We start from the raw sequence: 19995 nt of genomic DNA, 5'->3' as shown, positions 1-19995 counted from the left end.
GAGCAGCCGCCCAGTTTGCTGGCTGGCAAAAAATAAAATGCATCTGCGCAGTAGTTGCAGAACCCCCCCCCAACACCCCACCATTGCGATGATTGGTCGGGCTTAGGGCGGTATATAAATTAAATTAAATAAATAAATTAAATAAAAATAAATAAATTAAATAAATTTTCCCGGGCTTATTCTCGCACATGCGCAAAAGTGCAGATACGTGATTGGCTGGAATGAGGAGAAGGGGCAAAGGGAAATGCCCAAGAACCACCCATCAGCTGTAAAGTCTGCGGTATTGCATCCTATCTGCTGAAGGCACAGCGGATTATTCCCAATTTTAAACAGCAAATCGCATTTTTGCCGGTATTGCAAGGAGCGAATTTAACCTGTGAAAGTGCGTAACAGCATGAGACATCATTTGGACAACTGAAAAATAATGAACACACATAGCGGGCATGTCACACATTTTGCAGTCGTCTGGATGAGCCCATGGTCTAGCACAGTGGTTCCCAACCTGGGGGCTGGGACCCCCAGGGGGACCGCGAAATAATCCAGAGGGGGCCATGAACAGTAAAGAAATGAATTATTTATTATTATTTTTTAAAAAGTCTACACTCCCTCTACACTGCCTGCTTTCCACTGCCGCTGCAGATGACACCTCCCCCTTGCTCCAAACGAGAGGGGAGGCCTTTTCCTGAAGTGCCAGAGCATCTTTCAGGCGCACTAAGGGCAGGCATCTGCCTATACAATACATGGCAGATACCAAAGGAGGCTGAGGGTGGGGCTACCAGGAAGAAGAGGTGATTGCTATCACTGATTCCCATCTCCTTGCACTGCCACTACTGGCAACGCCCTTGCTTAGAACGAGAGGAGAGGGCTTTTTGTGAAGCAAAAAGAAGCAAGCCTGCAAAGAAAGGCTGCTTTCCCCCTTCCTTCTTGGCAGCCAGCCTGTTTCCCTGGGGGGAGGGGGTCACAATTTTTTTCCAGCTTATAAAGGGGGTCCCGTGCTCATAAAGGTTGAGAACCACTGGTATAGCATCTGGGTAAGCTCTGACCAAGCAAATCAGGATAAATGCTTGCGATGTTCCTGCTTATGTTGTAAATATGTTAAGTGCTAGTTATATAGAAGATATATGGTAAGTGGAGTGAAAGAGGAGGGGGAGTACATGAGCAGTAGAATGCTGAATGATTGGCTGAGCATTTGAATGGCTGGGAGTATAAATGGAAGAATGACAGTTGAATCTGGGTGGAGGTTTGGTGGTGAATTGAGGTGGTGGCTGTGAGGTGGTGTTTGGAGGTTGTTGTTGTTGTTGAGAGTGAGTCGGAGTTCTGAGGCAATTAGTAAGAAGTCAAGTACATAACAGAATATAGATGAAACCATAAGCTTGTGAAACATTCCTTAAGTAATCTTGTTATTTCTAATACTAAATAAATATTTCTTGGTTAAACAAAAGCCTGATTCCTTCAGCTGGGAAACACAAACCAGGGGGGATAGCAAGTAACCAAGGCTGAACAGTTGTATCAAATGGTGGCAGCAGCGGAGGAAAAGATATTGTATCCAGTACCACAGAGAAACCCAGGGCTGTAAGCTTCAGTGCAAGAGGCTGCAGGGGGGGTTGGGAATTACCTATACCCATAGACACAAGGTATCTAGATAGCCTGGCAGAGACTAAGGCACAGTCTAAAGGTTATAAGAGATACAGAGTGTTGGGTAGTAAGGCCTGGCAGGGGGATCTTCTGAGATCTGTGCTAGTGCGGTGAAAGGTAAAAATAAACCTGATGATCCTGTCTGCTGGTAGCCACAAGTGAGAGCTTCACAGGTGGTGCTGGGGAAGGACGTCACAATGCTCAATACGCAGGTTGTCTGGAGGTGCCTCTGATCTATAGATGCATGAGTATCCACAGGAGGTAAAATATATGGCTGGGGTGTGTACCTTTTTGAATGCTCACCTACCTTCCAGCAAGTAGCAAGTAAAAAGCTAGCATGGGGGGGGGGGATCCAGCAAGCTCCCTGTTAAACTATGTTATTTTGTTTTAAACTTCCAGTTGTTCATTTAAGAAAAGATTCATCTATGTGATTCCCCAGCACCTCTGGAGAGCTGCCATCAGTTATAGTTTTGGCCTAGTAGCACCTCAGCATGGAACCATTAGCATAGAGGCAAATTCAGAACTGCAGGGTCTCTTCATGTTAGTCACAGCCCCTCCCCCGTTTTTGCTGTGGAGTTGAGAATGAGATCCTTGTTGACACCTTCTCCCACAATAACAGACATCCCTAGGTGCCAATAAGCATGAGAGAGGACTGCATTAGCTACTGAGGAGAGTCTTCTAAGTGACTGACTCACCTCTTTTTACTCTGATTGAATCCAATCAGTAGGAAAGGGGAAGGAAGATCCTTCTCACTGGCCAACACACTCCCCTTTTATGCTGAATCGCTTGTAGGATATTGGACACATTGGGACCCTGCTCTCAAAACAGTAAGGGATCTAGCATCCCTGAGACCCCAGACAACTACACCCCTACATCGGACTCCCTCATTGGGCAGCGTGTACGTATCAGGCTTTAGTATTCCCACATGATGACATGCCCAACGTTCCCTCCCACTCCTCCCAAGCCACTTGCCACTTTGCCCCGCCTCTCCCCTGCCGAGAACCTCCCTAGGACCACCCCCGCCATCCTCTTAGCCACCTCCCAGCATCCAAATCCTTCCCCAGGCAAAGATTACCACGGTCGAACACTGCTTCCCTCAGGTTCCCTGCCAAATCTCTCACGTCCCCAGCTGCGCTTGTATGCTCCCCGATTTCCTGCCAGCGTCGCATCCATCCGTCCGGGACCCTATATGGACATTTTCCCAGCACATGCACAAACTCTGGTCCCTTCTTTGGCCCTGCAATGTTTTCTCTTGTTATGCCATCCCTGATTTGTACGATCAGCACAGCGTAAATGAAAATGTTGGGCAGAAATTAGTCCCAGTGCGACTTCCTTCCCTGTAAGACTCGCGATCCTAAGCACACTGACTGGGCAGGCAGGTAAGAAGCTTCAACAAGAACAGAGCCGCAGCTAGACTTGTAAGGAAAAAGGTGCGCTTTCTCCCCTTCCGGGCAGGATGAGGCGCAAGCTCTTAGACTGAAAATGCAGAGACAGCCAGTGAGTGAGTGCGAAGTGGAGAAAAGCATTTACTGTCCCAGGTTAAGAGCTGAGCGTACGTTTAGAGGGGGATTGAAAAGCTGCTGTGCTGAGTAAAGCGACCCTGACGCCAGCCACCACGAGAGAAGGCAGGACTGAGAAACAAAAGAAGGGAGGGAATGCCTGCGGGGGTCAGCAGGAGGGAGAGAGGCGACGAGGGGCTTCCTCGCGTATGTGTGGAGAGGGGGAGCCAGCAGGCACTCAGCGGACAGCGAATAGGCAGGAGAGGCCGAGCGGGAGAGCGCCGACTTGGGCTCCGTCCTCTTATGCGGGCTGCTGCAGGCGCTTGAAGCTTTCTTGTATGTGGGCTGACGGCGGCGGTAGCGGCCTCGCTGCCCTCCTCGCGCCCCTCCGAAGACGGGGGGGAAGGAGGGGGGGGAAGAGGAGGTGGAGGAAATTGCAACGCCAGGAGCAGGGAGGAGGAGGAAACGGCGGCGGAGGCGACCGACGAGAAGGAAGCCTGGCGGAGGCGGAGCCGGCGCTCGAGCCCGGCCGGCCTGGACTCCACGCAGCACGGCCGCCGCCGCCGTTACTAGCAGCCGCAGCAGCAGCTCCCGGTGAGTTCAGCCTTGGATAAGCATTGCTTGCCCCTGTCCCGCCTCTAAGAGGTTTTTTTGCTCCGAGGCCAGTGTGCATGTTTTGCAAACACAGGGGAAATCGAGGACGCGGTGGATATTGGGGAGCCAGGCCCAGGGTAAGAGAAGCCGCGGCCTCCAGTAAGAACCATCTTCCTGGCTGGCGCGGCCACAGTTCGCCTTGCCCTGCACAGCATCGCCCTCTCCTTTTGTTCCATCTGGAACTAGAATTTGCACGCCTGGGGCCTATGGAGAGAGGTAGAGAGAGACGGGACTATGCTAGGGCCTGCAAAAGGATGAAGGCAGGCAGCGTGCTAGCCCTGTTAGGGGACCCTCCCCGCAGTTCCATCTCAGCCGCAATGTAGCGGGTGTTCTCACACACAACCTTCCCCTCAATAACAAGTGCCCAGAGACCAAGAATGGGTGGGATGTGTGCTTTAGCGCCGTCAGGAGTGTAATTATCCTATTTATCCCCGATCCTAAACAACGCCCCTATATCTGAATCGGTTACTTTTACACTTCAGGATATCTGTGAGAGCCCTTCTTGTAAACTTCTTCTCAGCGTTACGCCCCTAAACAGTTTGTTTAGTTTTTGTCAACCAGGACCCCAAATATTCACTCCCTCACCCTGCGCAGTTTCAGATATTCAGAATCAAGGTTTAAATGCCTTGTTGTTTTGGCTTTCTTTCCTGTGTAGTTTTTAGACTCTCCTTTCAGCTGGAGAGAGCAACAGCATGCTGGAAGAAAAAGGGGAAGAGATCTGAAAAACTCTCAGGTATACATGCTATACTGCCATGCCGATCCCCTTTCTTCTTCCCCACATCAGAAAGAAGTTTATAGATAATTGATTCTGTTTTGAGTTAGGCCTCTTCGTTTCACAACCAGATTGAGTGCAGTGATTTTTCTCATGTAAACACTCATTAATAGAGCACATAATTCCATCTTCCACCATCTTGAAAAGTTGTCTCAGACTTGTTGAGTAGACAGTGACTGACCTTCAGGTTCCAAAGTGTAGAACATTCAAAATAGATATAAACTTAGTCTAGGAGCAGGCCAGTTTTCAAATGTCACAGAACTCTTTGGGCAGAAGTGATCCAGTAAAAGTTTTTTTTTTTTTAACGACCTTGTATTTCAACTTTTTCTAAACTTTTTTTTTTCATACTATTTCTGTCCATCATAGTATTGACACAGGAACCAGATATATATGCCATATATTTACGGACATAGAGAGTGACAAAGTTCTGACAAAGAAGAAAAGGGCCATTAATCAAAATGGGGCAAATCCAGCTGAAGTCAAAGGTACTTACTTCCAAGTAAAGTGTTTAATATTGGTATCTTTGATTCCAGATGGAGTACTATCCAGTTAAGATTAATGTCCATGTTCTAACTTATTCTGTAAAATTATTTAGCCAGTTATCTTCCCCCCCCTTTTGCTCTTCATTGTGTTAACACAGGAGTAAAATGTGAATCCAAATTACCCCAACAAACTTAAGTAGGGCAGCTGACAGACCGAATATAATTTTGGGGTTGTACTGAATATTTTAAATAAAATAATGACTTTTAATAAAAATGTTTATTGAGATCTTATGCAAAGTATAAAGTGTGGGGTGGGGGCGGGGAAGAAGCCAGTTCTATATAATTGAGTAATCACTAATCAATCTACAATTTAAACAAAGATTGGGGTACTTCTTTACCGTTCCTCTCCTTCCTCAGCATAGTGGCCCAATTTATTAGTAGGGTAGAGGAAATCTGTTCAAAATTCTTTTCTTCTACCATGGCCTCTGAAGGAATTTTGGTTAGGCATACTGACACAGCCATTGATTATTCTGAGCTTTGATTCCTTTGGAAGAGAAACAGTGCACAGGGAATTCTTCATACTTTTTTAAAAAAAAAATCTGATTGTATTTTTGATGCTATAGCAGCGTAAATCCAGACCAGTGCTAGTATTCTGTCCTGTTTCCACAGTGGGAACAGCAGATGGGGAGGATACCTTTGTTGCAAAATGGGCTCCCTGTTTGCTTTGGGTTTTGTTTTTGTTTTTCATAGAATCATAGAATAGTAGAGTTGGAAGGGGCCTATAAGGAATCCAAATCAAAGCATTCCCAACAGATGGCTGTCCAGCTGCCTCTTGAATGCCTCCAGTGTCGGAGAGCCCACTACCTCTCTAGGTAATTGGTTCTATTGTCGTATGGCTCTAACAGTTAGGACGTTTTTCCTGATGTCCAGTTGAAATCTGGCTTCCTACAACATGAGCCCATTATTCTATGCCCTGCACTCTGGGATGATTGAGAAAAGATCCTGGCCCTCCTCTGTGTGACAACCTTTCATGTACTTGAAGAGTGCTATCATATCTCCCCTCAGTCTTCTCTTCTCCAGGCTAAACATGCCCAGTTCTTTCAGTCTCTCCTCATAGGGCTTTGTTTCCAGTCCCCTGATCATCCTTGTTGCCCTCCTCTGAACCTATTCCAGTTTGTATGCATCCTACTTAAAGTGCGTACCAGAACTGGACACAGTATTCAAGATGAGGCCTAACCAGTGCTGAATAGAGGGGAACTAATATTTCACGCGATTTGGAAACTATACTTCTGTTAATGCAGCCTAATATAGCATTTGCCTTTTTTGCTACCACACTGTTGGTTCATATTCAGCTTGTGATCAATGACAATTCCAAGAGCCTTCTCACATGTCGTATTGCTGAGCCAAGTATCCCCCATCTTATAACTGTGCATTTGGTTTCTTTTTCCTAAGTGTAGAACTTTGCATTTATCCCTGTGGAATTTCATTCTGTTGTTTTCAGCCCAATGCTCCAGCCTATCAAGGTCCCTTTGAATTTTGTTTCTGTCTTCCACGGTATTAGCTATGCCCCCCAATTTTGTATCATCTGCAAATTTGATAAGCATGCTCTGTACCTCCTCATCCAAGTCATTAATAAAAATGTTGAAGAGCACTGGGCCCAGGACTGAGCCCTGTGGTACCCCGTTGGTTACTTTTGCCCAGTTTGAGAAGGAACCATTGATAAGCACTCTTTGAGTACGATTCTGGAGCCAACTGTGGATCCACCTAATAGTTGTTCCATCCAGCCCACATTTAGCTAGCTTGCTAATCAGAATATCTTCGGGCACTTTGTCAAAAGCTTTGCTGAAATCGAGGTATATTATGTCCACAGCATTCCCACAGTCTACAAGGGAGGTTACCAGATAAAAAAATGAGGTAAGATTGGTTTGGCAGGATTTGTTCTTCATAAATCCATGTTGGCTCCTAGTAATCACTGCATTGTTTTCAAGGTGCTTACGGATTGACTGCTTTATAATCTGCTCCAGAGTTTTTCCAGGGATTGATGTTAGGCTGACTGGTCTGTAGTTCCCCGGTTCCTCCTTTTTGCCTTTTTTGAAGACAGAGACAACATTAGCTCTGCTCCAGTCATCCGGCACTTTACCAGTCCTCCATGATTTTGCAAAGATAATAGACAGCGGTTCTGAGAGTTCTTCAGCCAGTTCCTTCAATACTGTAGGATGCAGTTTATCAGGCCCTGCCGATTTGAACTCGTTCAAAGTGATTAGGTATTCCTTGACCATTTGTCTATCAGTCTCAAGCTCCAATCCTGCCCCTTCTACTTCATGTTCCCCGGGAGGGTCACAGATCCTTTTTTGGGAGAAGACTGAGCCAAAGTAGGAATTGAGCACTTCTGCCTTTTCTTTGTCATCTGTTATCATTTTGCCATCCTCATTGAGTAGCTGTGCCACCGTTTCTTTTCTCTGTCTTTTACTATGGACATACCTGAAGAAAGCTTGTTTGTTGCTTTTAGCATCCCTCGCTAACCTCAGCTCATTCTCAGCTTTTGCCTTCCTGACACTATCCCTGCAATTCTGTGATACCTGCCTGTACTCTTCCTTTGTGGCCTGGCCTTCTTTCCACTTCCTGTCTGTGTCCTTTTTTGTTTTCAGGTCCTCTCTAAGCTTTTTGTGAAGCCAAATTGGCTTCTTCTGTTGTTTCCCCCCTTTTTTCCTTGTTGGAATTGCTTGCCATTGCGCTTTTAGAATTTCCTTTTTTTTAAACTCCCACCCATCTTGGACTCCTTTTCTCATTAGGGTGACTTGCCATGGAACCGTACTTACAGTTGTTCTGAGTTTATTAAAATCGGTTTTCCTGAAGTCCAGGGTGCACGTATGGCTACTCTCCGCTTTTGCTTCTGTTAAAATCAAGAATTCAAGTATGGTGTGGTCACTTTCCCCCAGAGTTCCCGTAACTGCCACTTCATGCACCAAATCATCTCTGTTGGTTAGAATCAAGTCCAGGTTAGCTGATCCTCTGGTTGCTTCCTCCACTTTCTGTAGGAGAAAGTTATCTCCAACACAAGTCAGAAATTTCTTGGAGGGGCCGTGTTTGGCAGAATTTGTCTCCCAACAGATATTGGGATATCTGTATGTGTAATATAGTGTTGGATGTATGTGTAATATAGTGCTGGAAAGAAGAGTTGCACAGTCTAAAACTAAATATTAAACACAAATAAAGGTTTTATTAAATATGGAGGAATTTCACGCATGAGGATGAAATCATGCTTGTGAGTGTTCACCAAATCTCTCCATCCCACTTACTTAATGCTATATTAAATGTTCCAGCTGCTATGGCAGTGTTGAAGGCACAATCTCCTTTTAACAAAGAAACAAGCAATCCTTAAAAAGTTTCACAATGACATGAAGAGGACTTGTCACTTGCCATTAGTGATGGCATGGGTTCCTATGAAGTTTGCACAAGCACAATATATATAGCACTCCAGAAAGTAATGAATGAGGAAAGTGGTGAGAAATTACATTTGTTCAGTGACAAAATATTGCAGTTTTGATTTTCTGCAAAACATGAGTAACTAGTGTGTGATAATTGCGTAAAAGAACAATTATATTAAAAGGTGCTTAAATGTACTTGAGTTTTGTCTCTATATATCTACTGATACATAGAGAACCTGTACAGTAGGGCCCCGCTTTACGGCGTTCTGTTTTCCGGCGTTCCACTGATGTGGCAGCTTTCAATTAGGGGAAATTCCCCGGTTTAAAACTGCTTTTGCGGCATTTTCTCACAACGCGGCCCATTATAGTCAATGGGTACTGCTTTACGGCGATTTCCGCTTTACGGTTGGGGCCTGGTCCCTAACCCGCCATTTAAGCGGGGCCCTACTGTACTCCATTTCTTTACAAGCACCGTGTTTCCTTCCTCCTTTAGAATTTCCCCTTCTCTCCTTGTGCTTCCTGCATACGATAAAAAGCAATATTATATGTAATTTCCCATACTGCACCATGATCCAGTCTACTGTATGAATTGCTTTCTCTATTTTATAGTCAACTTTCATAATTTCTTCTTCCCTAAATAAAATTTCCTGCTGAAAATTGCAGTTTAGTAACTCAGTATACATGTTGACTTCTCTCAGTTACAAGATTAGGGATAGAATTCTTTTTCATCATCATCGTTTTATTTGAATGCCACCTTTCCACACGAAAACATGCTCAAAGCAACTTACAGCAAAGAGAACAGCAATATATCTCAAAATCAACAATTTGCAAGCATAATGTTATAAAGCAAAAATAATTCACTAATAGGCAAAAAACCTTGCGGTTTAAGAATGTACCTATAGCCCATAGATATTTCTATCAAACTTCAAAAAGCAGGGAAATTGGGCTGCTATAGTGAATGTACCAGGGGAGCAGGAGACCTGACTTCCTCTCTGAGATATTGGACTGCCCTACAAATTTGTCAAAAAGCAAACACAATTTGGGTTGGTCTTTAACAGTCCAATCCACTTCCTGTGTAGCTTGGAAGAATTTGGTAACGTGCCTCTGAGCATATGATGAATCCATATGGTAATCCCCTGGTGGATTCACTATAGCTGCCCAATTTCCCTACTTTTTAAAGTTTGGTAGAAATATCTGGGCTATAGGTACATTCTTAAACCACAAGGTTTTTTGCGTATTAGTGAATTTCCCTGCTTTTTAATCCGGGAGGTAAGAAATGGGATCCTGCACAAGCTTGCTGAGAATGGATTGATCATTTGCATGCTTATTGAGTTCAGTGGGATTTACTCCTCTGCAATCATGCTTAGGATAGGTGAAACTGACCACAGGGGATGGGGGGGGCAGGAGGAGGTAGGGGATGAAAGGCAGAGGGGAAGACAGGGATGGGAGCAGGCAGGAGGGGGAAGCGAGGAGAAGGACAGGTTTGATAATTTGCATGTTTATTGAGTTCAGTGCAATTTACTCCCGTACAATCATGCTTAGGATAGGTAAAACTGACTGGAGGGAGGGAGGGATGGCTGGAGTGGGCAGGGGAGGAGGAAGAAGGAAGTGAGGGAAGGAGGAAGGGAGAGGAGAGGGAAAGCAGGTCTGATCATTTGCATGCTCATTGAGTTCAATGGGATTTACTCCTATGAAATCATGGTTAGAATAGGAAAACTGACCATGGGGGAGGAGGGGGGGAAGGGGAAGGAGCATATTGGAGGGGGGCAAAGGAAGGGGGAGGGGAGGACAGGTTTGATCATTTGCATGCTTATAGAGTTCAATGGCATGCCTCCCCCAATCTCCAAGCAGTGAGATTTCCGGGGACCCTGCACTCATCCAGGGTTTGGTTTCCTTTGGGAAAGAAGGTCAGCGGAGACTGCAGTGTCTTTATGAAATATGGTTTATTTATTTACACACATTCCAACCTGAGCTTCAGATTGAAGGGGTTCAAGGCATCAGCAGTCCAATATCTAGCTTTTCCATCTGGATTGCAGGAGGCACCCCAAAGGCCATGGTGCAGAGAGCCAGTCTCTCCGCCTGCCTTCCAGTTCCCAGCAATTCTCTAGACACAGCTCAAAACTACAAGCCTCTGCTGGGCTCCAGGGGGGGGATGCTCTCCTGAAGAGTTTCAATGACAAAAGGGTCTTTCTGGCCCATTCACCACTGCTGGGCAACTGATAGGCCCGTTATCTTACCTGGCCAATCTGTTTGGTTAACAAACGAGAGACTCATCTGACCAGCAGAGTGAGTTTCTGTCCCCAAGGCATAGGATTCCAAATCAGAGGTTGGAAGGGGACCCACAGGAATCATCCATCCCAATGCCCATGCTCCTAACAGTATTTACTTGCGTGCAAACATGCTTAAGATAGGTAAAACTGACCATGGGGAGGAGGAAGGGGAGGGGGAGGTGAAGGAGGGGATTGGAAGGAGATGGGGAGGGAGGGAGGGGCAAAGGAAAGGGGAAGGAAGGGGCAAGAAGAGGGGATAGGATGGAGAAGGAAGGGTGGGTTTGATCTGGGGTTGCCAGGCTCAGGGACTGAGAATGATTCTGTATCTTTAAGAGAAGAGAAAATCCAGCCAAGTGCAGGCTTTTTGCAACACTGTAATGGGAAAAGCCCCAAGGTGAAATTCTCCCTTCCCCCTGCACAACTTTTAAAGATATAGAAGACCTCTTGGAGGCTGGGCCTGGCAACCCTAGTTTGATCATTTGCATACTTTTTGAGTTCAGTGGGATTTATTTCTGTGCAATCGTGTTTGAAAATTGAAATGGACTGCCTTCAAGTCGACCAGACTTATGGTGACCCTTTGAATAGGGTTTTCATGGTAAATGGTATTCAGAGGTGGTTTTACCATTGCGTTCCTCTGAGGCTGAGAGGCAGTGACTGGCCCAAGGTCACCCAGTCAGCTTCATGGCTGTGTGGGGATTCGAACCCTGGTCTTCCAGGTCCTAGTCCAACACTAACCCAGGGGACGGGGAGGGGAGGAAATTGGGTGGGTGGGCACTGGGCAGAGGGGAAGCCCCTTTCCAAAAGGAAAACATTATGAACAATATCATTGCTTTTCAGCGTTTCCCTCACCTTTTTATTCTACAGCAGGCACATGTAGCCTCCCTCCCAAATTTAAACCAAAGCTTTCCCTGGCCACATCCACACCAGGCCTTTATTTCACTTTGGACAGTCATGGCTTCTCTCAAAGAATCCTGGGAAGTGTAGTTAGTGAAGGGTGCTGAGAGTTGCTAGGAGATGGCGTGTTCCCCTCACAGACCTTCAATCAGAGTGGCTGACTGTTAAATCACTCTGGCCAATGGAACTCTGTCGGTGGAATAGGAGTCTCCTCTTAGCACTCTTCACAAACTACACTTCCCAGAATTCTCTGAGGGAAGCCATGACTGTCTCATGTGAAATCAAAGTCTGGTGTGGGTGGAGCCCCCTGATTAGGCAAGCCTAGCAGCTGTGAGGCTTTTAGAACACTGACAGTTGGTTCTTACTGAGCATGCCCAACCCTTATCATTGGCCTCCAGCCAAAATTTATTAAATTAATTAAAAATCAGCCAGGCATTTTTTTAACTTTTAAACTGCAGAAGATGAAGGTCAGAGTATGGGGCAAGGTCAGTATTAGGATTACAGGTACCCTGCGAACATGGCTGATTATTAATGAATTTCAACAGATTATGAGAACTCTCAGAGAAAAAAGTCCAAAAAGGCTCTGGGTTTTCCCCCCTCTCTTTTTAGACTTTGAACTCTCTGTTCTCTCTGACTGTTTTCTGTATCACCATGAAAATTGAGAGGGTTGTTAAGGATGCATTTCTGAGTTCAGGACTAAATTTTGTAAGATTTTGTTTTGAAATGAGCTTATGGGAAGCATGAGAATGGCATGGGGGTATTTTCAATTTAACATTGTGGAATGTGAAAAATCCACACTGGCTGTAGAATACAGCCACTCTTGCGGCTGTATAATAAAACAGCAACATAACAGCAAATGTAACAGGAAACAAAAAACAACTTTTCAGTACTATAAATGTAACAACATTACATCTCTTGGCAGGCAACAGCAAAAATAAGAAGGAAGTTTGGTAGTTTCATTTTGGTCCCAGAAACACCCATCCCTTGATGTTATTTGCAGTTCCTCTCCTGCAGCAACTTCTTACAAGGCTTCCAAAAGTGGGGGTGGTGGAAATGACCCCTCCCGTAATAGAGTAGAGCCCTGCTTTTCGGTGGCCTGCTAATACGCCGGTTTTCAATTAGAGTAAGGCCTCACTCATACGGCACTTGTTCCGCTTTTACGGTGTTTTTTGGGTGTTGGGCACCATTTTATTGATGGAGTTCCGCTTTTCGGCGGAGGTCTGGAACGTAACCCGCCATATGAGTGGGACCCTACTGTATTACTCTCAGTCTCTCTCCTGCAACAAGCAAATAGCATAGTGGCAAACCTAACAACTTATAAAACAGCACAGATACAGGGTTATACTACATAGTTGTCTTTTTCAAAAAGGCGAATATTTGCTACTTTAAGATCTTAACATAATTGGAGTTATCTGATGCCATGTTTATTAGGGCAATACCTTTATTAAGCCAAGCAGTGTCATAAATTAGTGTGCAAAAGTTGAAGTTCTCCAGACCTCTTCATTAGGCTAGGTGTTAAAACACAAGCTGGGGGATCAGGGAGAGAAAATTGCTGGTGTTAGTCAAGCCATCCATGTCTACAACTGGTAAGTTTTAAGGTGGGGCATGAGACCAGCTAGCATGAAATGCATTTGGGTTTCATGTTGCACGGTAGCCTCCTGGGAAGAAAAATAACACATAATGGCCACACCACCATCTCTACAAATACAACAGCCAGCTGTTACTCAGTTATGCTTCTCTCCTTAGGTGAAACAGGTTCCTTTGCTAGGTGGGGAACATGAATAAAAAGACACTAGGTAATCCTTATCTAAACAGAGGTAAAGATTAATAGTAGGAGTGCTAGATAAAAAAAGGTAGTAGAAGTCAAATTAGATAGCTTTACCCAATGATTGGAAGGAATGTTCCTTAGAGAATAAAGTTCCATCTTCAGGTAGTATTTGCTCCTCTTAAAGTTTAGAATCCTGCTTTTGTATGGTAAAATTTGGTATTTTACAAGTTTATTGAGTTGTGATGTTTTGTTTTGTTTTAAAGCTCAGAAACAGTTTTCAATTCTCTGTATAGAACAGCAATTGACATTTGTGTTTCATCATCACTTATCTGGTTTCACTGATACCATTGTGCTATTTTTCCCATTATCTTTAAAATTTCCCCCTTTTTCCCCTTGATATTATTATATCTAACCACCTTCATTGATTTTAATATATGTGTTCTATTTCCTCCCTATCTGCTTCATCCCTTCTTGTCCATTGCTCTTTCCAGTTATTCTTTCTTACCCCTATTCTGTATATTATGTAATTACAAGAAAGAAAGGGGGGTAGGCCTTGATAAATGAAGTCTATTAAACTGAAAATTCAAATCTGTAACAAACAAACAAGAATATTATGTTAAACCAGTTAAATTCTATTTCTGTAAATAAATTACATGGGGAAATGTTACCTTCTATTTACTTGTACCAGAAATTGATGGAAAAGGCCCACTTCTCAATGAACCTGTTTGTATTTATTTAGTGTTCTTTTTTGATACATTAGAGCCTGGCTGGGAGCCCAGAGTCTGTGAGTTCAAATCCCTGCTCGTGTCTCCTGGGTGTCAAGGGCCATCTAAAGATCACTCCCACAGCAAGTGGCTCAGGGGTTACGTGCCCTGCCACCTGTGCAGCCATGGGCAAGCTGCAGAGTCCCAAGGAGCCCAGTTGCTGAGGGAGCTGGCAGTTGCGGACAAGGAGGGGGCTGGCTTGTGTAGCTGTGGTCAGCTGAGCAGGCCCTAGCCCGCTGGGGAGGACCAGCCTCAGAGGGAGGCAATGGTAAACCCCCTCTGAATACCGCTTACCATGAAAACCCTATTCATAGGGTAGCCATAAGTCGGGGTTGACTTGAAGGCAGGCCATTTCCATTTATCTTAAGTAGTGCAGCAGTTTTTCATACTCTCTTTAACCAATCTAGTATAGTAGGAACAGTTTTCTTTTGCCATAGTTTTGCGATATTTTGCCATAGTTAATAGGCTCATCACAAACTGTGATCTTTATTTCTGCTTTTTTTAAAATTAAATTGTATAAAAGCTTAATATGAGATTGCCTATTGATAAATTTGGAATTAGGAATTATTTCTCCCCCTTCTCTTTTGAAGAAGCCAGAAAACTCAAGATTCCGTGCATAATAATAAAAAATTTGGTGTTTGTTCATATACATGTCATACTGAGTTTAGTGGGACTTATTCTTTGTTGTGTGTGCACAGGATTGCATCTTTGGTTTAAATATGTGAAAGTGTGTTGTTAACAGTATAGTTCTGTGTACATTTACCTGGAAGAAACGTACACTGAATACAGTGGGACTTACTTCTGAGTAAATATGTACTTAACTGCACTTTAAAGAAGTAATTGAGTATCAATAAAACTTTGTCAAAACATTAAAATGAAATAACCGTCATTGTTTGGCTTCTGATGGTACTTCACAAAAATTGTGTCTAGAAATGCACATAAGAGGAAGCATTAAAAGACAGATTTGGTTTGTTGTTCACCATACACTCCAGTTGAAGTACACAATGCATTACACTTATAGTAGCATCAGTTTGTAAAGAAACATAAGAAGAATGTAGCTAATGATATGTAAGTAACTTGGGTGACAAGTTACATGTGCCCTTTTTAAACAGAGTATAATGTTATCAGAAGAAGTGTCTTTGAGTTCATGCAATGGAATATTCATGAACCATGTTTAAATAAGGCAGCAGTGTCATTCACAAAATGTATGGCTCTGATCTTCTAGCAGGTGAACACTATGATGTTGGGCGTATTTTATTTCTTTCAAGTATTAAAAGGAACATTCTAGTTAAAGCATTTCATGGATAGAAAGTTGGATAATAACAGATGCAGGCTGTTTTAAGCCCATAGAGCCCTGTTGAGGAACTGAAGTGAACGCTGGCTGTACTTTTGAATTGAGCAAGTAGGCCAACCTTCCAGCGTTAGATTCACTTGCTGATTTGCTCCTGCATAAACTGTGACACAAGCAGAACACCCATCTCTTTTTTTCTTTGAACAGCAAAAGTGGCATTGGTAGAGCTTCTATTATTTTTCATGAGAGGTAATTAAAGATCCTTTTGCCAGGATGTTAGAATGAGCAGCTGAGGTGCAATATGAGGGGAGGTCTCTACCAAAATAATCTCTACCCTGGAAAAATGAAGCTAACCAGTCCATGACAGAGGGCTGGTTCATACATGTATGTGCATTGTTTGATTCTTCATTGTTTAATTTCTTGATCATTCACAGCTGACAGTATGAGCTAATCCTACCAAATTGTGTTTGAGGTGATTTAAAGTTTTATCTCTGCTGCTTGATATGTGATGGCTTATTAGTCACAAGATACTGAATTATCTGTTAGTTAACATACATGTGTGAACTGGCCTTCTGCCTCAGCTTTGTGGGAGAAAACTCAAGTATGCTGTATCTTGATTTTTTAAACTCTGCAGTCATTAGAAACTGTAGAACTCAAGAAATAACAGAAAAAAACCTCTAAAATAGTGTATTTATATTCCTGTTGTGCTAATGGGTTAGGCAATTTGAAAAAGAATTCATATGTATTGTTGTTGCAGAAATCATGGAAATATTTTTTTATTTGTTTCATAAAATACAAATGTGTTTACAGACATTTAACGGAAAAACCCCATCTCTCTTAATCCCACTGTTTTGGAAAGTTTCTGGCAAATATTTCATTTTGGGGCAATATGCTTGGGTCTGTTCAGTCCAGCTTTAGGCCCAATTTTGGGACTGAGACAGTTTAGGGCTCCTTGGTGTCTTATACTGGGAACTGGTCAGGGAGACTACATTGCTGATGATTCTTCACATGCTATTTAACGAACTATATGAAACAGCTGGGGGAAAACCATCTGGAGTTGGGAGGGTTAGTGTTACCTTGGAGTGAGAATTGGGGTTATAGTGGATAGCTCTATGAAGATGTTGACCCAGTGTGTGGCAGCTGTGAAAAAGGCAAATTCCATATTGGGGATCACTAGGAAAGGAATTGAAGATAAATTGCCGATATCATACTACTGTTATACAAATCTATGGTGTGACCGCATTTGGAATATTGTGTACAGTTCTGGTCACTTCACTTTAAAAAGGATATTGTAGAATTGGAAGAGATTCAGAAAAGGGCAACCAAAGTGATCAAGGAATGGAGCAACTTGCATTTGAGAACAGATTGCAGCATTTGGGCCTTTTTAATTTAGATAAAAGGTGAGCAAGAGGTGGCATGATAGAAGTGTATAAAATTATGCATGGTATGGAAAATATGAGTAGAGAAAAGTTTTTCTCCCTCTTACAACGCTAGAACTCATGGACATCCAGTGAAGCAGAATGTTGGAGGATTCAGGAAAGATGAAGGTATTTCTTCACATGTGCATAGTTAAACTATGGAATTCACTCCCACAGGAGGCAATTGCTGGAAACTGCAGGATGGGGGAGTTCTTTTGCACTCAGGTCCTGCTTGTGTACTTCCCATAGGCATCAGATTAGCCACTGTGAGAACAGGATGCTGGACTAGATGGGTCACTGCCTGATCCAGCAGGCTCTTCTTATGTTCTTAATATGCAGATGACTTTCAGCTCTATTTCTCCTTTTCCTCGCATTCTAAGGAAACTGTGGTGGTCCTGAATTGTTGCCTAGGGCAGCCATGGACTAAATATGAGCAAACAAATTGATTCTTTATACAGACAGAGATGCTTATGGTCAGTTGATATGAACCAGGAACTGGGATTCAACGATTGTTGAAATAGGTAGCACTCCCCTTGAAAACACATGTCATAGTTTGTGGGTTCTTTTGGAGGCAGGCTTTACCCTAGATGCTCAGGTCTCGGCTCTGGCCAGGAGCACATTTGCCCAGCTGAGAAGTTGCATCAACTATGCCTGTTCCTGGGGAATTCAGATCTGGCCATGATGACACATGCCATAATTGTATCACACCTGAATTACTGCAATGTGCTCTATGTATAATAATAATAATAATAATAATAATAAATTTTATTTCTAAGTCGCCTATCTGGCCGTATGAAACGGCCACTCTAGGCAACGTACAAAAGAATAAAATAATATATAAATACAAATGAACAGCAACTCTACATAATCAAAACCCATTCACATCTTTACAGAATAAAACGAGATTATCCAAAAGTCCCATAGGCCCGCCGAAACAGCCAGGTTTTCAATTCTCAGCGGAAACCTGCCAGGGAGGAGGCATGGCGGATGTCATAGGGCAGAGAATTCCAGAGGGTGGGGGCCACAATCGAAAATGCCCTCTCTCTGGTCCACACCAGCCTAGCTGTTTTAACTGGCGGGACCGAGAGAAGGTCTTGTGAGGCTGATCTCTTCAGGCGGCATATTTGATGATGCTGGAGGCGCTCCTTTAGATAAACTGGACCGAAACCGTGTAGGGCTTTAAAGGTTAATACCAACACCTTGAATTGGGCCCGGTAAACAACTGGTAACCAGTGCAGATCTTCTAGCACTGGAGTGATATGATCACGGCGGCGGCTGTTCTTAATCAAACGTGCCGCCGCATTCTGAACCAGCTGTAGTTTCCGGACCGTCTTCAAGGGTAACCCAACGTAGAGCGCATTACAGTAGTCTAAGCGAGAGGAGACCAGGGCATGTACCACCCGTGGGAGCAGATGGACAGGAAGGTAGGGTCGCAGCCTCTGTATTAGATGTAACTGATACCAAGCTGCCCAGCTTGCTGCCAGAACCTGAGCCTCCATGGACAGCTGGGAGTCAAGAATGACCCCGAGGCCCCATTCAACACCAGGTCAATATCTCCCAACCTTCTCTTGTCTCCCACAAGCAGTATCTCGGTCTTGTCGGGGTTCAGTTTCAGCCTATTGCCTCCCATCCATTCACTTACGGACTCCAGGCACTTGGAAATGGTATCCACAGCCAACTCTGGTGAGGACTTAAATGAGAGATAGAGCTGAGTGTCATCCGCATATTGGTGGCACTGCAACCCAAATCTCCTGATGATGGCCCCCAGCGGCTTTACATAGATGTTAAATAGCATGGGAGAGAGGATAGAACCCTGTGGCACACCACAATTGAGAGGCCAAGAGTCTGAAACCTCATCTCCCAATGCCACCCGTTGATGCCTGTCCGAGAGATAGGAACGGAACCACCGTAAAACAGTGCCCCCTATTCCCATCCCCTCCAGGCGATCCAAGAGGATACCGTGGTCAACAGTATCGAAAGCCGCTGAAAGATCCAGGAGGACGAGGAATGCATGTTCTCCCCTATCCAACGCCCTCCTCAAATCATCCACCAGAGCGACCAAGGCTGTTTCAGTTCCATGTCCAGTCCTGAAGCCCGATTGGAATGGATCTAAATAATCTGCTTCATCCAAGTGTGTCTGTAACTATGTATGACTATCTTTAAAGAGTGCTCAGAAAGAACTAGTCCATAATGCAGTAGCTAGGCTGTTACTAGAGGCCACATATAAGGAATCTGTAATTGCCTTGCTGAAACAGCTACACTAGCTTCCTATCTGTTTCTGGGCACAATTCAAAGTGCTGCTGATGACTAAAGCTGTGAATGACTTGATGCCAGAATATCTAAAGACCACCTTCGCTAGTATGAGCCTGCCTGCCTATTGAAATAATCTTTGGAGACCCTCCTGTGTGTTCCAGTATCTGCAAAAATACATTTAGTTGGATCCAATGAGATGGCCTTACAGGTGACTATGTCTAGGCTTTGGAACTTCTTTCCAAAGGAAGACCATGTTGCCTCCCTTTGAATGGTCTTCCATACACTGGTAACCCCCTTTTTTTTAGAGAGGTGTTTGTGCTATGAATTATTGTCTTACAGTGGTTTTTTTTAAAGTCTCTGATTTTTTGAATAATTTTATTGCTATTTTCTGTTTTCTGCTGCTGTCTTTACTGATACATTGGAAGGGTTCTTCTACAATGTTAACTTGTGGTTTATTTTTGTTATTAATCACCTTGAGGTCTCCAGAGAAAAGGGGCAGTATAAGTGCTTTAAGAAAAATGAACAAATAAATAAGGTATTAATATTGTAAAGTGGGGAGCAGGGCTGGTTCCATTATTTACAACTGTATTGTAATACAAGTGCCACTGATTGTCCTGAAGAAGTTGCAATGCATGTGCGTGTGTTTGTTGAGGCGGATAAAATGTATATTGGCATGAGGGTCAGAGAAGAATTCCAAAATGTCTTTTGGAGGCCTGTGTGGAGGACTAGACTAGGCTATGTGGGGAGGGGTGTAGAAGAAGATGAAAGAAAAAAAAAGGTGAAAAATGGGTGGTGATAGGAGAAATTTGGATGTGATATATGGGAAATTGAAACCCACATTAAAAAATCGAATTAGTTATTATTGGC

At 43.8% G+C, this 19995-nt stretch overlaps 1 protein-coding gene across 2 annotated transcripts in view; it reads left to right on the top strand.

Annotated features, from left to right (window-relative positions):
- Positions 1–2778: 2778 nt before the first annotated feature.
- SOCS6 (suppressor of cytokine signaling 6) overlaps positions 2779–19995 on the top strand; it is a 43783-nt gene continuing 26566 nt past the window's right edge. Inside the window, exons 1-2 of one of the 2 annotated variants that reach the window (XM_061594614.1) lie at positions 2779–3728; positions 4444–4521. The gene's annotated coding sequence lies outside the window, so the exon portion shown is untranslated. The remainder of the gene's footprint in view (positions 3729–4443; positions 4522–19995) is intronic. The other variant, XM_061594604.1, reaches the window with a different exon arrangement.

Source organism: Rhineura floridana, chromosome 1 (genome assembly GCF_030035675.1).
Source record: "Rhineura floridana isolate rRhiFlo1 chromosome 1, rRhiFlo1.hap2, whole genome shotgun sequence".
In the NCBI taxonomy this organism is placed as follows: Eukaryota; Metazoa; Chordata; class Lepidosauria; order Squamata; family Rhineuridae; genus Rhineura; species Rhineura floridana.
Note: the sequence above shows the minus strand (reverse complement) of the source record. Positions and strands in the feature narration are given on the sequence as shown.